Source organism: Rhinopithecus roxellana, chromosome 10 (genome assembly GCF_007565055.1).
Source record: "Rhinopithecus roxellana isolate Shanxi Qingling chromosome 10, ASM756505v1, whole genome shotgun sequence".
Lineage (NCBI taxonomy): Eukaryota > Metazoa > Chordata > Mammalia > Primates > Cercopithecidae > Rhinopithecus > Rhinopithecus roxellana.
Genome location: NC_044558.1, coordinates 119183634 through 119203499, shown reverse-complemented (window position 1 = coordinate 119203499; position 19866 = coordinate 119183634). Strand labels below are relative to the sequence as shown.

Genomic DNA, 19866 nt, shown 5'->3' with positions numbered 1-19866 from the left:
GAGCTTCTCCCAAGACAGGTCTCTGTTCCCGCATTCTTTCCTTCCGCCTGGAGGGTAAGTTCCCGGATGCCGGAGGTAGTTTGTTTGCCCGAGGGCGCTGACCAGCATTGCTTGCTGAGGCAGGTGGGCCCGGCGGTGCAATTTTTTTTTTTTTCAGACGGAGTCTTGCTCTGTCGCCAGGCTGGAGTGCAGTGGCACGATCTTGGCTCACTGTAACCTCCGACACCCGGGTTCAAGTGATTCTCCTGCCTCAGGCTCCTGAGTAGCTGGAATTACGGGCGCCCGCCATCACGCCCAGCTAATTTTTCTATTTTTAGTAGAGACGGGATTTCACCATTTTGGCCAGGATGGTCTCGATCTCCTGACCTCGTGGTCCGCCCGCCTCAGCCTCCGAAATGCTGGGATTACAGGCTTGAGCCACCGCGCCCGGCCCCGGCGGTACACTTTGAATCCAGCAGTGACCAGGGCTGTTTGTTTAGAAGAGCCCGGGGCTCTGGTTCTCCACTGTAGTGTCATTCAGCAATGATTCCTTAGTGACAAACAACCCCGCCCTAACTCCCAGGTGAGTTTGACCCTTTTCTGTTGCTATGCGAACCACAAGGCCCCGCCCCCTTACTCCAGGCTGCCTTGGGATTTTCCAGTGGGCAAAGGTCAGGGAAGGAGGGTTGCCACGGATCATGCGCAGCACAATGGCTTTGGCTGTGGGCTTCCGCCTGTTTGCCTTTCTTCCGCTCTCGGGGTAAAGGTCACTAGGGGTTGCTTCAGAACGCAGGCTGTAGAATCCGCAACACGTAGGTTGGAACTTTCACCACCGTCCCCCGCTCCAGCCACATTCTAGTGAGTTACCTGGGGCAAGTTTAGGTCTAAGCCTCAGATGTTTTCTTCAGATGTAAAAATGTGTATTACCAAGGTTGTGAGATTTTGATGATAGCCGCACGCACTTCTACATTCTTTTTTTTTTCTTTTTGAGACGGAGTCTCGCTCTGCCGCCGGGACTGGAGTGCAGTGGCCGGATCTCAGCTCAGCAAGCTCCGCCTCCCGAGTTCCCGCCATTTTCCTGCCTCAGCCTCCCGAGTAGCTGGGACTACAGGTGCCCGCCACCTCGCCCGGCTAGATTTTTGTATTTTTTGGTAGAGACGGGGTTTCACCGTGTTAGCCAGGATCGTCTCGATCTCCTGACCTCGTGATTCGCCCGTCTCGGCCTCCCAAAGTGCTGGGATTACAGGCTTGAGCCACCGCGCCCGGCCACTTCTACATTCTTACAACATGCTAGGTGTTTTACTGAGTGTTTTACATATGCTACCTCAGTTCATCCTCACAACAACCCTACAAGATAGGTACGTTTGTCATACCACTTATGGATGAGGAAACTGAGGCATGGGAAAGTTACAGGACTTTCTCAACATCCAGTAGTTTGTAGATGCAGATCTGAGACATCAAAGCAGTGTGAGTCCAAGAAACACCTTTGGACGGCACATGCCTGTAATCCCAGTGCATTGGGAGGCTGAGGCGGGAGGATTGCTTGAGACCAAGAGTTCCAGATCAACCTGGGCAAAGATAGTGAGACCCCCATTTCTACAAAAAAAAAAAAAAAAAAAAAAGAAAAGAAGCACATGCCATTTTGGGGCACAGTAGATATTTAATAAATTCTGTTTATTTTTAATCCCATTACTATTATTGGTTCTGGTTTTCATGGCTTCCATGAGTCACTTTGGAAGTGGAGTGAGACAAAACATTTTGGTGAGAGTATGATTTAAGAAAAATATTTTTGGACTGGCTGAGGTGGCTTGTGCCTGTAATCCCAGCACTTTGGGAGGCTGGGATGGGAAAATTGTTTGAGCCCAGGAGTTCCAAACTAGCCTGGGTAACAGTGAGGCCACATCTCTACACAAAATAATTTTTGAAAATATATATGGTTTTGAACTTGAGTAAGGATAGTGTGATTGAATTCAATTTCTCTTTTAACTCTAGCTTATTAAAGCTTAAGATTTTTAACACATTTTGCAGTTTACGTTTTTATATACATTGTTCTTAATGATGAACATTAGTATCTTCTTGTAGGCTTCTTCTAGGCTAAAGTGAGCTAATATGTGTAAATAACTTAAACAAGTTCTTAGTACTGAGTATGAGCTGAATAAGGAAAGTATATATGGAGGGTCCTGAAGGTATGACTGATTTCACCTGGTCCCCAACTCTAATATTTCCTTGTGGGGATGCATTTGTTTCCAGGTTGTCTAGGACCAGCTGAAGCAGTGTACATTTGTACACTGTATTGCCAGTTGCCAGTACAAGAGTGGGGAGCTTCTTTTTTTTATTATTTATTTATTTATTTATTTATTTTTTGAGACAGAGTCTCGCTCTGTTGCCCAGGCTGGAGTGCAGTGGCGCGATCTCCACTCACTGCAAGCTCCGCCTCCCGGGTTCAGGCCATTCTCCTGCCTCAGCCTCCCAAGTAGCTGGGACTACAGGTGCCCGCCACCTCGCCCGGCTACTTTTTTGTATTTTTTAGTAGAGACAGGGTAAGAGTGGGGAGCTTCTTGAGGCTAGAGGTCTTCTTGAGGCCACTTTGCTATTTAGGAAAAAGTTCACAGAGGAGCAAAGCAGCTGCTGACCATCCTGGAGAGGTAGCCTTTTGGGAGCCTGCTCAAAGGGGTTTGCAGCCCCTTCTGAAATGCCTGCAGTGGGTTTTTCAATGGAACTAACAGTGTTTTATATGTTAATTGCATATTAGAAATAGAAAATACTTGATCAAAATAAGCAATAGACTGCTAACTGTGATGCATAAGATACCAAAGCCAGACTTCCAGGGTCAAATCTCACCTCCAACACTTACCAGCTGCGAGTCCTTGGGCAGCGGCTTAACTTCTGTGCTGCAGCACCTTGTCTGTAAAATGGGGATCATAAAAGTATCTACCTCATGGGGCTATCATGAGGATTAAGTGAGCTAGTACACATAATGCTTTTAAAGCAGTGCCTGGCACATGGCTGGATCTCAATAAATGTTATATATAATATATGGATATATATGCATACAAAGAAATTATGTACAGGAATCCTAGTTACACAAACAATGTAAGAGAAAAAAAATACACACAGTCTTCTTATTGTAGCGGTGGTCTCTTAACCCTGTTTTCTATGTAATATGACATTTTCATGTCTAACATTTTGCTTAAGGTGATGTTGGCTTAGCTGCTGAGTTGCCCAAAGGATCTGTTCCTACTTGTGTCATGAAATCATTTAAATCAAGGACGTAGACGGTGGAGTAGAGAGTTGAGAAAATGAAGACATGCTTCTCTTGGTCTTTCTGCCTTGCTTCTTATGGCAATTGGCACAAAGAAATGTAATTCCATTTCTTTCCAAGTTAATGCTTCCTTTTAGCATATGTGGTGGATGTTGTCCCTTAAGGCAGGGGGCCCTAGAATGTGACTGTATTTGGAAATAGGGTCTTTAAAGAAGTGGTAAAAAAAAATTATGGGTGGGCCCTAATCCAATATGACCAGTGACCTTACAAGAAGAAATGTGGATATAGACATGTACAGAGAGAAAACCCTCTACAAGCTGAGGAGAGAGGCCCTAGAAGACACCAACCCTGCTGACATCTTGATCTTGGACTTCTAGCTTCCAGACCTGTGGAAAAATAAATTCCTGTTCTTTAGCAACTCTGTGATACTTGGTTGGGCATCTCTAGAAAACTATCACAGCCAGGGTGGGGCTCTAAGCAAGGCAGAGAGAGACCTTAGCATAGTTGAGGCTGGAAGCTTCAGGCAAAGAGGTGAGTGTAGATTTGAGAACTTTGGGACTGCAAGGGGAAAGTCATTTTTAGATGCCTCTCTGGAGGAAAACAGAAAATGGGTGGTATGATTGCTCACTTTAAAATAAATTCTTCACTTTACAAATGACTCACTTGTAGCCAAGAGATAGATTAGAAACCATGATAAAAATACTAGGGAATCGGAATTAAAGTCAGTGGAAAAGTATTATTTGTACTGTGAACATCTCCTTCACACAGAATGTTTTAGGGATGTGTTTACCTCAGGAAGGCAGACAACTGGGACCATGTACAAAGGATTAGGTGGGGTCCCTGGAAGGAATTGATTGGAAATACAAGAAGAGTCCTAGACTGAGGACAAGATTATTGCACTCATACCAAAGGGAAAGGAAATGCAGAACCTTGATTATTTGCTAAGTAGGTTTACTGCTCTTACCTTTGTGTTTCATCTGTATTTAAGTCTTTTATTTATTTTTGAGACAGAGTTTCACTCTTTTTGCCCAGGCTGGAGTGCAATGGCACGATCTCAGCTCACTGCAACCTCCGCCTCCTGGGTTCAAGCGATTCTCCTGCTTCAGCCTCCTGAGTAGCTGGGATTACAGGTACCCACCACCACGCCCGGCTAATTTTGTATTTTTAGTAGAGACGGTTTCACCATGTTGGCCAGGCTGGTCTCGAACTCCTGACCTTAGGTGATCTATCTGCCTTGGCCTCCCAAAGTGTTGGGATTACAGGCGTGAGCCACCGGGCCCGGCCCGGTCTTTTCTTTTTTAAATGTTATATTTCCTGGAGATTTAGACTTAGCAGTATGGCCAGGTTCTAGCATGGATTTGATAAACCTGGGACAAGTGGATTGTCAAGGCTAAGGGGATTGAGAGAACACCTAAAATAGATTTTGCCCTCTAGCCATTATTGCCAGAGTTTGACCGCTGATGTCACATCAGACAGGCAGAGAGACAGACACAACTTGCTTTCACAGGACTTCATCTGAAGTCATTATCCTAGTGCTAGGTCTGTATTTCATCTGTCTGCTTTTGGAAAGTGCTGAGAAGAAAGGCTTCCTTCTTTCTCCCCACACCCTCCCCCAAGTTTATACTATACATTTTAAAAAATGTTATTTTAAATGATCATACCATAAGTGGGCAAAAGGATGAGTTTCCTTGTTTTAAAGAATCACTTTTTTTTTTTTTTTTGAGACTGTGTTTCGGTCTTGCCACCCAGGCTGGAGTGAGTGCAATGGCACAATCTCAACTCACTGCAACCTCTGTCTCCCAGGTTCAAGCAATTCTCCTGCCTCAGCCTCCCGAGTAGCTGGGATTACAGACACCCGCCACCACATCCAGCTAATATTTATATTTTTAGTAGAGGCAGGGTTTTACTGTGTTGGCCAGGCTGGTCTCGAACTCCTGACCTCAGGCGATCCACCTACCTCGGCCTCCCAAAGTGCTGGGATTACAGGCATGAGCCACTGTACCCAGCTGAGTCACATGATTTTTTAACATTGAGTATGACGGGCAGACATTCTTTCTGGTTCTAATGATTTTTCTTTCTTTCTTCTATTGGAAAATTCTTCTGGGGAATCTCCAGCAGGCAGAAAGCATGAAAACTGTATGATCAGACTGAAGGTTTGACCTTTGAGCTCTGCTGAAAGTATTCACTCAGCCATAGACCATTTTTCTGTCATAACGATTTCCACATAAAAGTTTTCTCCCTGTCCATTCATGAAAAAAGTAACATGCAGGAGGCTCTCTGGGATGGAGTGCATTTTGTGTGTCAGTCACTGGCGTTTGGTAAGATACTGTCAGTGCTGGCAAGGGGCAGAGAGAAGAGTGGGTCACTGGCATGAGGTTCACTGCTGGGCTGCCTTTGCATGGGTCAAGGAAGCTGGAATCAGTCTTGTGCTGAGCATAAGATGCTGCATTACCTTGGTGGTGACAAGCCATCTTACCTCTGGTAAGAAAAATTTCTGTAGCTATGATTATCTTTTTCTAACAGCCTGCTCTTTCTTTAGAAGGGAGCCTTTACTGTCTATTGTGTCTACATAAAGGTTTCCCTGGTAAGAGTGAATGAGTAGGTGATTCACACTTAGAATAAGCACTGGGTGTGCTGCCCAGATCTCCCACTTCAGGGCTGAAACTGGCAGTCTGATTGGCTGACAGCTCACACCTGTCTCCTCCTGCTCTCCCCCTACAACCCTAGTGATGAGAAGCCACCTATCCAAGGTCATTTCCCTTCAAATCATATAGGTCTAAAGGTCCAGCCCCCTTGCTTTATTTTGGGATATTTCTGTAAGGCCATCCTAGCTCAAGGGCTCCCCAGGAGATGGGCAGAGGACCTTGCTGTGGCTGTGTTGCCGCCCAACTTCTCCCTCTGCCTTAATCAACAGCTTTGGTATCCCCACAGGTGTTGATCCCAAGATCACTTCCCAATAAACCTGAGTGTAAGCCTCCATCTCTGAGTCTGTTTCCCTGGAAACCCAATTTGCAACAATATTTTTCTTAAATGTGGCTGTTTTATTTATACCTTTTTTTTTTTTTTTTGAGACAGAGCCTCTCTTTGTCGCCCAGGCTGGAGTGCAGTGGCTCGATCTCGGTTCACTACAACTTCTGCCTCCCAGGTTCAAGTGATTCTTCTGTCTTAGCCTCCTGAGTAGCTGGGATTACAGGGACCCGCCACTATGCCTGGTTAATTTTTATATTTTAGTGGAGACATGGTTTCACCATGTTGGCCAGGCTGGTCTCAAACTCCTGAGTTTAAGTGATCTGCACTCCCCTTGGCCTCCCAAAGTGCTGGGATTACAGGCATGAGCAACCACGCCCAACCTTAAGTCTTCTAAATTTGTTGAAGTTGGTTTTATGGCCCAAGATATAGTCTATTTTGGGATGTGTTCCATGGGCGCTTGAAAATAATGTGTTTTCTGCTATTGTTGGGTGGAATAGTCTATAAATGTAGATTAGGTCCTATTGCTTAATAGTATTATTAGGCTGGGAGCAGTGGCTCACACCTTTAATCCCAGCACTGGGGGAGGCCAAGGCAGGAGGATTGCTTGAGCCCAGCAGTTTGAGGCCAGCCTGGACAACATAGTGAGGCCGCTATCTTTACAAAAAATAAGATAACATAAATTAGCCAGGTGTGGTGGCAGGTGCCTGTAGTTCCAGCTACAAGGGAGGTTAAGGTGGGAGGAGCACTTGAACCTGAGAGGTTGAGGCTGCAGAGAGCTGTGATCATGCCACTGCACTCCAGCCTGGGTGACAGAGTGAGACCCTGTCTCAAGGAAACAAACAAAAAAAGTATTCCTGAGTTCTTCTATATCCCTGCCAATTTTCTGTCTACTTGTTCTATCAGTTGTTGAGAGAAGGCATTGAAGTTTATGAGTATTAGTGTGGATTTGTCTATTTATTCTTTCAGTTCTATCAGTTTGTGTTTCACATTTTGCAGCTCTGTTGTTTGTTGCACACACATTTAGGAAGCTATGTCTTCTGGATGGACTAACCCTTTTATCATTATGGAATGTTTTGCCCCATCTCTGGTAATTTTCTTTACTCAGTGGTCTACTTTGTTTAATATTAATATAGCAACTCCTGCTTTCCATTGATTAATGTTTAGATGAGATATATTTTTTCTATTTGTTTACTTTGAATCTCCCTATCTAATTATGATTGGAATTTCTTGTAGACACATGTATAGTTGGGTCATGTTTTTTCATCTACTTTGCGAATCTCTGTCTTTTAATTAGTGTGTTAGATCGTTTACATTTGATATAATTATTGATGTGGTAGGACTTGTGCCTGACATTTTATTTTTTGTTTTCTGTATCTTTTGTTTTCTCTCAGTTTTATGTTTCTGTTTTTTTTTCTAACTTCCTATGGGTGATTAAAACAGTGCATTTAGGCTGGGCACGGTGGCTCACACTTGTAATCCCAGCATTTTGGGAGGCCAAGGTGGGTGGATCATAAGGTCAGGAGATCGAGACCATCCTGGCTAACACGGTGAAACCCCGTCTTTACTAAAAATACAAAAAAAAAAAAAAAAGAAAAAGAAAAAAAAAATTAGCCGGGCGCGGTGGCGGGCGCCTGCAGTCCCAGATACTCGGGAGGCTGAGGCAGGAGAATGGCATGAACCCGGGAGGTGGAGCTTGCAGTGAGCCAAGATTGCGCCACTGCACTCCAGCCTGGGCGACAGTGCGAGACTCTGTCTCAAAAAAACAAAAACCTCTGGCGCCCTGGTCCAAGATGGCGGATGAGGCCACGCGACGTGTTGTGTCTGAGATCCCGGTGCTGAAGACTAACGCCGGACCCCGAGATCGGGAGTTGTGGGTGCAGCGACTGAAGGAGGAATATCAGTCCCTTATCCGGTATGTGGAGAACAACAAGAATGCTGACAACGATTGGTTCCGACTGGAGTCCAACAAGGAAGGGACTCGGTGGTTTGGAAAATGCTGGTATATCCATGACCTCCTGAAATATGAGTTTGACATCGAGTTTGACATTCCTATCACATATCCTACTACTGCCCCAGGAATTGCAGTTCCTGAGCTGGATGGAAAGACAGCAAAGATGTACAGGGGTGGCAAAATATGCCTGACGGATCATTTCAAACCTTTGTGGGCCAGGAATGTGCCCACATTTGGACTAGCTCATCTCATGGCTCTGGGGCTGGGTCCATGGCTGGCAGCAGAAATCCCTGATCTGATTCAGAAGGGCGTCATCCAACACAAAGAGAAATGCAACCAATGAAGAATCAAGCCACTGAGGCAGGGCAGAGGGCCCTTTGATAGGCTACGATACTGTTTTCCTGTGCATCACACTTACCTAACTGCTTCCCCGGACACCCTCCACCTCTAGTTGTTACTAAGTAGCTGCAGCAGTCATTGCTGGGGGAGAAACAAACAAACACCAATCAGTATTGCTACTTAGTTTCTAAGGCTGCACCGGGAAGGGAAAGACTGGGCTTCGGACAATCTAGAGGTAATTTATATCCGCCCCCAGGTGGAGCAACATGCAATCCTGGAGGCATGGGGGTAACTGAAAGTGAGTACATAAAGTCTTTCTGGTTTCTGGAGATAACCCATCGATAAAAGCCTCTTCCTCTGGTAAAAAAAAATAAACAAAAACAAAAACAAAAAACAAACAAAAAAATCTTAGTGCATTTAAGTGTATCTTTGCATAGTATTTTTAGTGGTTATACGTGGTTATACATGTATAACTTATCACAGTCTACTGGTATTGAGATTTTGGCAGTTTCAGTGAAGCATAGAAACCTTACTTCTCCTTATGTCTTTTTACTCTCTGTATTTATAAGTTTTTGTTTGTTTGTTTGTTTGTTTGTTTGTGAGACAGGGTATCACTCTGTCACCTAGGCTGAAGTGCAGTGATGCAATCATGGCTTACTGCAGCCTCTACCTCCCAAGGCTCAGGTGATCCTCCTGCCTTAGCCTCTGAGTAGCTGGGATTACAGATGTGACTCATGGTGTCTGGCTAATTTTTTTGTTTTTAATAAAGATGGGGTTTTGCCATGTTGCCCAGGCTGGTCTTGAATTCCTGGGCTCAAGTGATCCATCTGCCCCGGTATCACAAAGTGCTGGTAATACAGGCGTGAGCCACCGCACCCAGCCCATAACTTTTAAATAGTCCATCTATATGCATTTATAACCACATCACTGTTATGTTTGCTTTAGCTATTTAAAAAAATCTGGAAAACTTAAGTGGAGAAGAAAAATACATTATTTTTCTCATAATTTTACTGTTTCTTCCTGATGTTCCAAGATTACTGCTTTTATCATTTTTTTTTTTTTTTTTCTGTTTAGGAAACTTCCTTTAGCTCTTTTTTTTTTTTTTTTGTGACGGAGTCTCACTCTGTCACCCAGGCTGGAGTACAATGGCATGGTCTCAGCTCACTGCAACCTCTGCCTCCTGGGTTCAAGCGGTTCTCTCACCTCAGCCTCCTGAGTAGCTAGGACTACAGACGTGTGCCACCACACCCGGCTTTTTTTTTTTGTATTTTTAGTAGAGACGGAGTTTCACTATGTTGGCCACGCTGGTCTCGAACTCCTGACCTCGTGATCTGCCCACCTCGGCCTCCCAAAGTGCTGGGATTACAAGCGTGAGCCACTGCGCCTGGCCTAGCCCTTCTTTTAGCTTATGTCTGATGGTGACAAATTCTCTTAGTTTTCTTACATCTGAGAATGTCTAAATTTTCCCTTTATTCCTGAAGATATTTTCTCTGGATATAGAATTCTGGATTGATAGTTCTTTCCTTCCAGCACTTGACAAACACTGTGCCACTTCCTTCTGGCTTCCATGATTTCTGATGAGAAACCTGTTGTCATTAGAGTTGTTTTCTCCTATGTGTAAGGTGTTATTTCTTTTTCACTGCTTTCAATACTTTTTTTTTTTTTTGTCACAAACCGTGGATGAGACTTAATTTAATAATTTTTTCTTTGTCTTTAGTTTTCTCAAGTTTGACTATGATGTGTCTTGGCATGGATTTCATTTGGTTTTTCCTGTTGAGGTGCATTGAGCTGCTTAAATTTCTAGATTTACATCTTTTGCCAAACCTGAGATATTTAGCCATTATTTCTTCAAATACTTTTTCAGCTCCATCCTCTTTCTTCTCTTCTTTTGGGACTCCAATGATATTAATGTTAGACTGTTTAAAATAATCTATAGATCCCTATTGCTTTATTAATTTTTGGGAGATGGGGTATCTATTTTCTTTCTCTTGTTCAGACCGGATAATTTCTGGTTATCTATCTTCAAGTTCACTGTTTATTTCTATTGTCTCCTCCATTCTGCTGTTGAGCTCGTCCACTGAGTTTTTAACTTTTATTGTTGTACTTTTCAGTTCCAAATTTCCATTTGATTCTTTAAATATTCTATTTCTTTGCTGAGACTTTCTATTTTTTTCATTTGTTTAAATATGGTTATTATAGCTAAGTGAAACATATTTATAATAGCTGTTTACAAATATTTGTTAGATAATTCTAATGTCTCTGTCATGTCACTGTTGGCTCCTATTGGTTATATTTTTAAATAAGATTTTTCTTGTTCTTACTATGATGAATGATTTTTTTGATCAAAACCTGGACATTTGGGTATTGTGTTATGGGACTCGGGATCTTATTTAAACCTTCTGTTTTAGCTGGCTGCTTCTAATACTACTCTGGCTGGGGATGAGGGAATCACCTCTTTATTAATGCCAGGTGGGGTAGAAATCCAGGTTCCCTGCTCAGCATCCTCAGGACAGAAAGGGCTCCTCATTAGTGCCGGGTGTGGGTGAGAATTCTGGCTCCCCATGTTGCCTCCACTGATACCACAAGCATTGGAGTGGCCTTGTTACTTTTGAGCACTGGAAAAAGTCTTCTTATCTCCACTAGAGCTCCTCTGACACCATCCCAGTGGAGAAGGGGAAGGGTGCCCCATTAACAGAAGCGGCAGTCCAGACTCCCTCCTTCACCTTTGCTGGCATGGATGGAGGTGGAGTCAAAGTTTTTTCTATGATGTTTGGCTGCAGTAGAGTGTTTATTATTGAAAAGTTTTCTGTCTTGCTGTTTGGCTAGACTTCTCTTTTCCTGGTCCTTTGGCTAGAGACTTCAGATTTTTTTTGGACTTTCTTTGTCTATATCCATTGGCATTCTGTGCTACCTTCTGGTCTACCTTCTCCAACTCCAGCACAGTTTGGGATATAGGAGGCAATAAAGAAGCCCAGAGAATTCACTGCTATGTCATTCTTTGGGTCCTGAGATACCTAGTAGTCTGCAATTCTTCTTTCCACCTTTATATATAAGGTCCAGGATTTTTAGTTGTACTTTGCAGAAGGAATAGGGAAATGTACTTCTCCATTTTTCTCAAAGCAAATGTCCCTAATATATATCCAGCCCATTTATTTAGAAGTCTCTTTAATTCTGCCCCCCCCCAAAATGTGGATATTAATGAAACTTTAGTCTTCCAAATTGAATCTAATTATTATTGAGACAGGGTCTCCCTTTGTCACTCAGGCTGGAGTGCAGTGGCATGACCCCCAGGCTGAAGCCATTTTCCCACCTCAGCCCCCTGAATAGCTGGGACCACAGGCATACATCACCACGCCCAGCTAATGTTTTGTTTTTAGTAGAGATGGGGTCTTACTATGTTGCCCAGGCTGGTCTTGAACTCCTGGGTTCAAATAATCCTCCCGTCTCAGCCTCCCCAAATGCTGGAATCACAGGTGTGAACCTCTGCACCTAGCCAAAATTGAACCTAAATAGAAGAATTGCTGAGTTTGGATTATTTGAGACATTGAGACTCACTCTTTCTTAGGAGTAAACCTCGTGCCCTAGATTTTTCAGGGAAGTTTGGGTTTTAAATAATTTCATTATTTTAACTTCCCCCCAAAAAATTTCATCAACTAAAAAAATATGATATTTTAAATATTAAAAAACTGACAAATATGAGAAAAACCTGTATCTGACCTCAAGTCCCTATTTTTTTTCATTTTGGAAAATGAGGTTACTTTATCTAGTCATGAGATACAAGAGGCAACCCATAATAATTATTTTGAGGCATTCTTTTGCTAAACATCTGGATGATTGTTAGAGAATAATAACAATGATAATAAAAGTGAATATTTGAAGAGTTTTTTACTATAAGTCAGGTACAATGGTGAGTTTATGTTCACTGTCTCATGTAAAATTCACTGTATGCCTATTCAGAATATTGTAATACTTTCTTTTCTTTTCTTTTTTTTTTGAGATGGAGTCTCGCTCTTGTTACCCAGGCTGGAGTGCAATGGTGTGATCTCGTCTCACCACAACCTCCACCTCCCAGGTTCAAGTGATTCTCCTGCCTCAGCCTCCCGAGTAGCTAGGATTATAGACATGTGCCACCTGGCCCAGCTAATTTTGTGTTTTTAGTAGAGACGGGGTTTCTCCATCTTGGTCAGGCTAGTCTCGGACTCCCAACCTCAGATGATCTGCCTGCCTTGGCCTCCCAAAGTATTGGGATTACAGGCATGAGCCACCGCACCCGGCCAATATTTTCTTCAGTTTACACATGAGTAAACAGTAGTTTAAAGAGGTTAAGTAGACCAGGCATGGTGGCTGACACCTGTAATCCCAGCACTTTGGGAGGCCTAGGTGTGTGGATCACCTGAGGATAGGAATTCGAGACCAGCCTGGGCAACATGGCAAAACCCCCTCTAAAAATACAAAATTAGCCAGGTGTAGAGGCAGATGCTTGTAATCCCAGCTACTCGAGTGGCTGAGGCACGAGAATCCCTTGAATCCAGGAGGCAGAGGTTGCAGTGAGCCAAGATTGTGTCACTGCACTCTAACCAGGGCAACAGAGTGAGACTCTGTCTCAAAAATAAAATAAAATAAAATAAAATAAAAAAGAGGTTAAGTAGATGGCTTAAAGTCACACAGCCAGCAAGTCAGGGGAGCTTAGTCTCTGTGACACTATCACCCATGCTGTAGACCATCACCATCTGATAGAAATAATGTGAGCCACATATATTATTTAAAATGTTCTAATAGCCACATTAAAAAGTAAAAAGAACCATGTGAGATTAATTTTAATAATGTATTTCCTTTAACCCAATATAGCCAAAATATTATCATTTCAACATGCAATCAATATAAAAATTATTAATGAGACAGTTACTTTTTTTGTGCTAAGTCTTTGAAATCTGGTGTGGATGTAACACATAGCACATATCGGTTTGGAGACTAAATTTTCATTGGAAATATTTGGTCTGTATTTAGAGTTCACAAAATTTCATAAAATTAGATTTTATAAAATTTAGATTTCACAAAATTTACAGTTGAAAAAGTAGATTTACATATCAAAGTTATTCCAGACATATGCAGAAGTTCTCCGATAACTAAATTATGTACAAGTTCTTCAATAACTAAATCTGGTTTAAGTTTTCAAATTAAAGTTTAAATTAATTACAATCTCCTTTCTCTGTCACTGTAGCTATATTTTGAGTGCTCAGTAGTCATGGCTGAGTGCTCTAGAACATTCTGTTACCCTGCCTGAATTATTTCTGTTAAGGGCTGAATCTCAAGGGGAACAAAACTTATGCCATAGCCAGAAAGAGGGAGAAAATTCATGGAAGTGGAAGAAGGGTCAGCCAAGGGTCAAGAGAAAAGACCTTCTTTTTTGGCTGCTATTAAGGTTACAGTAAGTTCTAGAGTTTTGGTAACCAGGGAAGGAAGCTAAAAGTGTTTTCTTTCATTTCTGAGAATACGTCATGTGTGTATCTTACTAAACCTGGCTTTTCAAAGAAGGCTATGTCTTGATCTAGGAAAGATTAAAGCCAAATGAAAATAGCACTGAGCTCCTGGCAGAATAGCTCACCAGCTGAGCATGTCCATGAGGTCACAAGCTCTGTGTATGTAATGGTTAGTCACTCAGTAAGGGGTCCAAGTCAAAGCTAAACCCTCTACCACAAACCCTGGAATGGAAAGGCCCTCATATTTATTCTTGTCATAGTTGTTCATGGGGATCACTGGGTTATGGAATATGTCTCAAAATGGCAGAAATTATACCTCGGTGCCAAGCAGTAGTTCCTGATCTTTTAAAACTCAAATCTAGGCTGGGCGTGGTGGCTCACGCCTGTAATCCCAGCACTTTGGGAGGCTGAGGCGGGTGGATCACGAGGTCAGGAGTTCAAGACCATCCTGGATTACACGGTGAAACCTTGTCTCTACTAAAAATACAAAAAATTAGCCGAGCGTGGTGGCGGGTGCCTGTAGTCCCAGCTACTTGGGAGGCTGAGGCATGAGAATGGCATGAACTTGGGAGGGAACTTGGGAGGCAGAGCTTGCAGTGAGACAAGATCGCACCACTGCACTCCAGCCTGGGCAACAGAGTGAGACTCTGTCTCAAAAAAAAAAAAAAAAAAAAAGCAAACTCGATCTATTTTACAGTAATAAATAAATGTTATGACCCCATCTAAGGAACTAAAGTCATTATGTTATTTCTGCAAAGTAGTTAGAAAATAAAGAAATGATTTTGGGTTTTAAAAAATCAACTTAATGCTGGGTGCAGTGGCTCATTTCTATAACCCTAGCACTTTGGGAGGCCGAGGTGGGAAATTGGTTGAGGTCAGGAGTTCAAGACCAGCCTGGGCAACATAGGGAGACCTCATCTCTACAAAAAAAAAAAAAAAAAATTAGGACCTGGCGCAGTGGCTCATGCCTGTAATCCCAACACTTTGGGAGGCCGAGATGGGCAGATCACCTGGGGTCAGGAGTTTGAGACTAACCTGGCCAGCATAGTGAAACCCCATCTCTACTAAAAATAAAAAAAATTAAAAAAGCCAAATATGGTGGCAGGCGCCTGTAGTCCCAGCTACTCAAGAGGCTGAGGTAGGAGAATCACTTGAACCTGGGAGGCAGAGGTTGCAATGAGCTGAGATCTCGCCACTGTACTCCAGCCTGGGCAACAGAGCAAGACTCCATCTCAGAAAAAAAAAAAAAAAAAAAATTTAAAATTAGCCTGACGTGATGGTGGGCACCTATAGTCCCAGCTACTCAGGTGCCAGAGGCAGGAGGATTGCTTAGGCCCAGGAGGTTGAGGCTGTAGTGAGCTATGATCATGCCATTTCACTGGACGAGAGAGTGAAATTTTGTCTCAAAAAAAAAAAAAAGTCAACTTATGAGAATTATGTTTTTAAAGATTATATTGAAGTATGTCTTAATATGTTCTGTAATAATACTTATAATGCATATAAACACCAGCTTTAACTTTTCCTTAAACGAATGACATATGCTACTTAATTTACTCTAAATAGATTATATAAAGAAGCATGATTTAGGGCCAGGCGCAGTGGCTCATACCTGTAATCCCAGCACTTTGGGAGGCCAAGGCTGGTGGATTACTTGAGCTCAGAAGTTTGAGATCAGCCTGGGCAACATGGTGAGACTCCGTCTCTACTAAAAATACAAAAAAAAATAGCTGATGTGGTGGCATGCATCTGTGGTCCCAGCTGTTTGGGAGACTGAGGTGGGAGGATTGTTTGAGCCCAGGAGGCAGAGGTTGCAGTGAGCCAAGATTCTACCACTGCACTCCAGCTGGGTGACAGAGCAAGACTGTGTCTCAAAAAATAAATAAATAAATAAATAAATAAATAAATAAATAAATACATAAATACATAAATAAATAAATAAAGCAGGACTTGACAAGTGCATATAAAAAATCACATTACATCTTGTTTGCTTTGGAGACCATATGTATATTAAAATGTAGATTTAGATTTAACTATTAATATGTTTTACAGCACCAAAAATAATGGCATTCACAATCTGATGGTTGGAATTCTTGCATTTCGTGTGCTTAAAAAATATAAATCTCTGATTTGATTATTTTTTGTTTTTCACTTCTCCAAGAAGAGAGAGAGTGATGGCTTTGTGCCTTCACTATATGGCAAATATCTATTTACACAGAGGTTCAGAAAATGGGATTTGGAGTCCATTGTCTGAGTTTGAATCTGACTCTGCCACTTACCAGCTGTGTGACCTTGAGAAGTTACTTAAACTCCCTGTACCTTGTTTTCCTTGTCTAAAAAAGGGACACTAATAATGGTATCTATCTCATTGGGCTGTTGCAGGATTACACAAGTTCACATTTGTGAGAGACTTGCAACAGGTTTTGGCATATGGGAAAGGCTCAGTAAATGTTAGCTGTGGTTTATTTCCACCTGGATATTCCACTCAACATTCCAAACCGAAGTGGTCAGTTACTTGCACTTTATGCACTTTCTATATAAACTAGTGTTACTATCAAGAACTTTATTACCCTAAAAGTCCATGATTCAATTTTTCTTCCACTTACCTCCCTCATCTAATCACCCAGCAAGTGCTGTTTCAGGTCTGGTTTCTTCAAGCCATTTGCTCTTCTCCCTCTCTTTGATCATTGCTTCTTCACTGGTCTTTTCTTTTCTTTTTCCTTTTCTTTTCTCTTTCCTTTTCTTTTCTTTTCTTTTCTTTTTGATGGAGTCTCACTCTTTCTTCCTTTCTTTCTTTTTGATGGAGTCTCACTCTGTCGCTCAGGCTGGAGTGCAGTGGTGCTATCTCAGCTCACTACAACCTCTGCCTCCATCTCTGCCTCCCACGTTCAAGCGATCCTCCTGCCTCAGCCTCCCAAATAGCTGGGACTACAGGCATGTGCTTCCACGCCCGGCTAATTTTTTGTTGTATTTTTAGTAGAGATGGGATTTCGCTATGTTGGTCAAGCTGGTCTTGAACTCCTGGCCTCAAGTGATCCTCCTGCCTCCACCTCCCAAAGTGCTAGGATTACAGGCATGAACCACCACGACCGGCCTTAATAGGTCTTTCTGTGTAATTCCTTGTTCTCCTAAATTAACTCCTTATGTAGCATAGCCCCTAGCTACAACCTAAGTCTGAATGAAGTCCTCTGTCCTCAGTGGTTCTCTATTGCCTCCAAGAGACATTCATGTTTCTTTTCTTTTCTTTCTTTTTTTTTTTTTGAGACAGAGTTCTGCTCTTGTTGCCCAGGCTGGAGTGCAATGGTGCGATCTCAGCTCACTACAACCTCTGCTTCCCAGGTTCAAGCGATTCTCCAGCCTCAGCCTCCTGCGTAGCTGGGATTACAGGCGCCCGCCACCACGCCTGGCTAATTTTTGTATTTTTAGTAGAGGTGGGGTTTCACCGTGTTGTCCAGGCTGCTCTCAAACTCCTGACCTTAGGTGATCCACCTGCCTCGGCCTCCCAAAGTGCTGGGATTACAGGTGTGAGCCACCATGCTTGGCTGAGACATTCAGGTTTCTTAGCATAGAATGAACATAAGGTCCTCTGTGATCTGTGTCTTCCTCTCCCTAATTCATTCATTCAACAACTATTTACTGAGCACTCACTATGTATTAGCCACTCCTGCCCAGCGATTCTACTGAACACCGTGCTGCTTATAGTTTCTTGATCTCACATGCTTTTTCTTGTCAGTCTGTGATGGCTCACAAGTTATTCTCTGCTGGAATGCCTTTTCCTAAAGCCATTTAGTGTCTGAGCCAGGACTGGAATTAATATTTCCTGACTCTTCACCCAGTGCTCTCTGCTTATGTGAACTGTCACCACCATTCAGGATCAAGCACCTGTCCTGCATCGACCATGAGGTATGTAGGTACGTAGCAGCCTTTCAGTAAATGCTCCCTGAAACAATGATGCTTTCTATGATGATAACTACATGTTTAGGGAAGTTTTACCAGTTCATATGGAAGTTATTGTGCAGCATGTTCACAGTTCTCTTCCCCTTAGTGAGTTTCAGCTTTTTTAAGCTTAGGCCTAGGAGCTTATATGATCTTTTTAAAGAAAAAAAAAAAAAAAAAATAAGACTAGTCAAGTGCAGTTGTAAGGAGAGGAGAAATAGGAGAACAAGCAGTTCCAACTGTAACTGACTGTGAACAATTAATTGAGAAAACTCCTATGATCTTTATTGTGAAATGTAGGTGGGGAGGTGCTGATTCTCATATTGTTCCAATGCACAGGTCTGGACAAAGGGGCCCTAAGGTACCTAGCTGTGTCCTCTCTTTTTTTGACCCAAATTTGACAGACTAGAGAAGCATAAGAATAAGCTTCTGGTGGTCCGCTCCCTTCTTCTCTTTCCTGGGCTTGCCATGGGCCCACTAGCTTAGCCAGTCACTCATCCTTTTATTGATTCAATCTGCAAACATTCAGTGTTCATTTTGAACCAGGCCTTCTCCCAAATGATCTCTTGTGAACCCGCAAGCCCCCTTTTATTCTTTTTATTAATTTTTTTAATTTTTAATTTTTGTGGGTACATAGCAGGTGTATATACTTATGGGTTACATGAAATATTTTGATATAAGCATGCAATGTGTAATAATCACATCGGGGTATCCATCACCTCAAGTATTTATCCTTTGTGTTACAAACAATCCAATTATGCTCTTTTAGTTATTTAAAAATGTACAATTAAATTATATTTGACTACAGTCTTCCTGTTGTGCTAGCAAATGCTAGATCTTTTTCATTCTTTGTATTTTTTTGTAACCATCCTTGCTATCCCCTTACCCCCACGTACCCTTCCCAGACTCTGGTAACCATCCTTCTACTCTCTGTCTCCACAAGTTCAATTATTTAATTTTCAGCTCCCACAAATAAGTGAGAACATGTGAAGTTTGTCTTTCTGTGCTGGCTGTTTATTTCAAGACGAAGTCTCGCTATGTTGACCAGGCTGGTCTTGAATGCTTGGGTTCAAGTGATCCTCCTGCATTAGCCAGCTCCTAGCTTATAATCCTTTTCTTCAACCCCCACAAAGTTCCACTCATAGTGTGTAGGTTTGATGTTCTTTCTCCTGGGTCTGGACTTTGTCTAACACTGAAGTCTGGCCACTCACTCCTATTTTCCTGCTCTTTTTTTGGTGCAAACTGATTTGCAGTTTTAAAGAAGCTTCTTAATTTCTGTTGCTCTTGCTCCCTTTGTAGGTGAATAAGCTTCCAGAACATCTCTTTTGAGAGCCTGGGCATAGACAGTGTGTGTTTTGGGAGATGATCCTGGTAAGGGTATCAGGAGTAGAATTTAGGGGCTTTATTTAAAAGTTAATTTGACCAAATCCAATGCTACACCCTGCTGGTAGCAGAAAAACAGGAGTGGAAACAAGGCATAGAATAAATTCTATAAGCATTTAAAAAAATCCCCTAAAGATTAGGAAAAACCCAAGCAGTTCTGGCTTCTGAGAAGAATGTATCTTGTGTGCCATTCAGTTGCCCTGCAAAGCTCTTGCTTGGAAAACACAACACCTGGTGTAAGAAGCCCTGGATTTAAATTTGCAGACCATCACTGTCTTTTTCTAGGAATAATTACCCTTTTATCTCTTGCCTCATCTCCAAAGGCCACCTGTGACAGTGACAGAGCAAAGCTGAAACTGCAAGAGGATTCATTATTTTAATTCTTTGTTTTTGAAAATGATCAGTTTACAGCTGGGTTCTCCCTGGTTCATAAGGGTAAATAGGGCTCTTGAAAGCTTTGAGCTGTTTTGGCTTTCCCCAGACAGCTGTCCTAGCTGGGGTGGACAGATGATGGTACTGGAACCCAGCCTGGAGCTGAGAGCTACTCTATCTGGGTCACTTGCTTTAGC

The 19866-nt window shown here is 42.5% G+C and overlaps 1 pseudogene across 1 annotated transcript; it reads left to right on the top strand.

Annotated features, from left to right (window-relative positions):
* Nucleotides 1-7987: 7987 nt before the first annotated feature.
* LOC104678600 lies at nucleotides 7988-8866 on the top strand (annotated as a pseudogene). Its single transcript, XR_750211.2, has one exon. The product of XR_750211.2 is annotated as a ubiquitin-fold modifier-conjugating enzyme 1 pseudogene (transcript).
* Nucleotides 8867-19866: the final 11000 nt, after the last annotated feature.